We start from the raw sequence: 4,180 nt of genomic DNA, 5'->3' as shown, positions 1-4,180 counted from the left end.
ATGTGAACCACAGTTGATGCAGCAGCCAGGTATGTGAACCACAGTTGATGCAGCAGCCAGGTACGTGAACCGCAGTTGATGGCAGCCAGGTATGTGAACCACAGTTGATGGCAGCCAAGGATGTGAACCACAGTTGATGGCTGCCAAAGATGTGAACCACAGTTGATGGCTGTCAAGGATGTGAACCACAGTTGATGGGCATCCAAGGATGTGAACCACAGTTGATGGCTGCCAAGAAGGTGAACCACAGTTGATGGCAGTCAAGGATGTAAACCACAGTTGATGGCAGTCAAGGATGTGAACAACAGTTGATGGCAGTCAAGGATGTGAACCACAGTTGATGGCAGTCAAGGATGTGAACCACAGTTGATGGCAGCCAGGTATGTGAACCACAGTTGATGCAGCAGCCAGGTATGTGAACCACAGTTGATGCAGCAGCCAGGTATGTGAACCACAGTTGATGGCAGCCAGGTATGTGAACCACAGTTGATGGCAGTCAAAGATGTGAACCACAGTTGATGGCAGTCAAGGATGTGAACCACAGTTGATAATGGTGGCCAGGTAGGTGAACCACAGTTGATGGCTGCCTGGTATGTGAACCACAGTTGATGGCAGTCAAGGATGTGATCCACAGTTGATGGCAGTCAAGGATGTGAACCACAGTTGTTGATGGCAGCCAAGGATGTAAACCACAGTTGATGGCAGTCAAGGATGTGATCCACAGTTGATGGCAGTCAAGGATGTGAATCACAGTTGATGGCAGTCAAGGATGTGAACCACAGTTGATGGCAGTCAAGGATGTGAACCACATTTGATGGCAGTCAAGGAGGTGAACCACAGTTGATGGCAGTCAAGGATGTGATCCACAGTTGATGGCTGCCGAAGAGGTGAACCACAGTTAATGGCAGCCAGGTATGTGAACCACAGTTGATGGCAGTCAAGGATGTGAACCACAGTTGATGGCAGTCAAAGATGTGAACCACAGTTGATGGCTGTCAAGGATGTGAACCACAGTTGATGGCAGCCAAGGATGTGAACCACAGTTGATGGCTGCCAAGAAGGTGAACCACAGTTGATGGCAGTCAAGGATGTGAACCACAGTTGATGGCAGTCAAGGATGTGAACCACAGTTGATGGCAGTCAAGGATGTGAACCACAGTTGATGGCAGCCAGGTATGTGAACCACAGTTGATGCAGCAGCCAGGTACGTGAACCACGGTTGATGCAGCAGCCAGGTATGTGAACCACAGTTGATGGCAGCTGGGTATGTGAACCACAGTTGATGGCAGTCAATGATGTGAATCACAGTTGATGGCAGTCAAGGATGTGAACTACAGTTGTTGATGGCTGCCAAGAAGGTGAACCACAGTTGATGGCAGTCAAGGATGTGAACCACAGTTGATAGCAGTCAAGGATATGAACCACAGTTGATGGCAGTCAAGGATGTGAACCACAGTTGATGGCAGTCAAGGATGTGAACCACATTTGATGGCAGCCAGGTATGTGAACCACAATTGATGGCAGTCAAGGATGTGATCCACAGTTGATGGCAGGCAAGGATGTGAACCACAGTTGTTGATGGCAGCCAAGGATGTAAACCACAGTTGATGGCAGTCAAGGATGTGATCCACAGTTGATGGCAGTCAAGGATGTGAATCACAGTTGATGGCAGTCAAGGATGTGAACCACAGTTGATGGCAGTCAAGGATGTGAACCACATTTGATGGCAGCCAAGGAGGTGAACCACAGTTGATGGCAGTCAAGGATGTGATCCACAGTTGATGGCTGCCGAAAAGGTGAACCACAGTTGATGGCAGCCAGGTATGTGAACCACAGTTGATGGCAGTCAAGGATGTGAACCACAGTTGATGGCAGTCAAAGATGTGAACCACAGTTGATGGCTGTCAAGGATGTGAACCACAGTTGATGGCAGCCAAGGATGTGAACCACAGTTGATGGCTGCCAAGAAGGTGAACCACAGTTGATGGCAGTCAAGGATGTGAACCACATTTGATGGCAGTCAAGGATGTGAACCACAGTTGATGGCAGCCAGGTATGTGAACCACAGTTGATGCAGCAGCCAGGTATGTGAACCACAGTTGATGCAGCAGCCAGGTACGTGAACCGCAGTTGATGGCAGCCAGGTATGTGAACCACAGTTGATGGCAGCCAAGGATTTGAACCACAGTTGATGGCTGCCAAAGATGTGAACCACAGTTGATGGCTGTCAAGGATGTGAACCACAGTTGATGGGCATCCAAGGATGTGAACCACAGTTGATGGCTGCCAAGAAGGTGAACCACAGTTGATGGCAGTCAAGGATGTAAACCACAGTTGATGGCAGTCAAGGATGTGAACCACAGTTGATGGCAGTCAAGGATGTGAACCACAGTTGATGGCAGTCAAGGATGTGAACCACAGTTGATGGCAGCCAGGTATGTGAACCACAGTTGATGCAGCAGCCAGGTATGTGAACCACAGTTGATGCAGCAGCCAGGTATGTGAACCACAGTTGATGGCAGCCAGGTATGCGAACCACAGTTGATGGCAGCCAGGTATGTGAACCACAGTTGATGGCAGCCAAGGACGTGAACCACAGTTGATGTCAGTCAAGAATGTTAACCACGGTTGATGATGGCAGCCAGGGACGTGAACCACAGTTGATGGCAGCCAGGGATGTGAATAACAGTTGATGGCAGTCAAGGATGTGAACCACAGTTAATGACTACCAAGGAGGTGAACTACAGTTGATGGCAATCAAGGATGTGAAACACAGTTGATGGCAGTCAAGGATGTGAACCACAGTTGATGGCTACCAAGGAGGTGAACCACAGTTGATGGCAATCAAGGATGTGAAACACAGTTGATGGCAGTCAAGGATATGAACCACAGTTGATGATGGCGGCCATGTATGTGAACCACAGTTGATGGCAGCCAAGGATGTGAACCACAGTTGATGGCAGCCAGGTATGTGAACCACAGTTGATGGCAGTCAAGGATGTGATCCACGATTGATGACAGTCGAAGATGTGAAACACAGTTGATGATAACGGCCAAGGATGTGAACCACAGTTGATGGCAGTCAATGATGTGAATCACAGTTGATGACAGTCGAAGATATGAAACACAGTTGATGATAACGGCCAAGGATGTGAACCACAGTTGCTGGCAGTCAATGATGTGAATCACAGTTGATGGCAGTCAAGGATGTGAACCACAGTTGTTGATGGCAGCCAAGGATGTGAACCACAGTTGATGGCAGTCAAGGATGTGATCCACGGTTGATAGCAGTCAAGGATGTGAACCACAGTTGATGGCAGCCAAGGATGTGAACCACAATTGATGGCAATCAAGGATGTGATCCACAGTTGATGATGGCAACCAGGGGTGTGAACCACAGTTAATTGCAGTCAAAGATGTGAACCACAGCTGATGGCAGTCGAGAAGGTGAACCACAGTTAATGGCAGTCGAAGATGTTAACCACAATTGATAATGGTGGCCAGGTATGTGAACCACAGTTGATGGCAGCCTGGCAGCCAAGGATGTGAGCCACAGTTGATGATGGCAACCAGGGGTGTGAACCATAGTTGATGGCAGTCAAGGAGATGAACCACAGTTAATGGCAGTCAAGGAGGTCAACCACAGTTGATGGCAGTGAAGGATGTGAACCACAATTGATAATGGCGGCCAGGTATGTGAAGCACAGTTAATGGCAGTCAAGGATGTGTACCACAATTGATAATGGCGGCCAGGTATGTGAACCACAGTTGATGGCAGCCAGGGATGTGAACCATTGTTGATGGCAGTCAAGGATGTGAACCATGGTTGATGGCAGTCAAGGATGTGAACCACAGTTGATGGCAGTCAAGGATGTGTACCACAATTGATAATGGCGGCCAGGTATGTGAACCACAGTTGATGGCAGCCAAGGATGTGAACCACAGTTAATTGCAGTCAAGGATGTATATCACAGTTGATGGCAATCAAGGATTCGATCCACAATTGATGGCTGCCAAGGATGTGAACCACAGTTGATGGCAGCCAAGGATGTGAACCACAGTTAATTGCAGTCAACGAGGTGAACCACAGTTGATGGCAGTCAAGGAGGTGAACCACAGTTAATGGCAGTCAAGGATGTGAACCACAATTGATAATGGCGGCCAGGTATGTGAACCACAG

This window comes from Saccoglossus kowalevskii, chromosome 3, assembly GCF_978046115.1.
Source record: "Saccoglossus kowalevskii chromosome 3, keSacKowa6.1, whole genome shotgun sequence".
In the NCBI taxonomy this organism is placed as follows: Eukaryota; Metazoa; Hemichordata; class Enteropneusta; family Harrimaniidae; genus Saccoglossus; species Saccoglossus kowalevskii.
Note: the sequence above shows the minus strand (reverse complement) of the source record.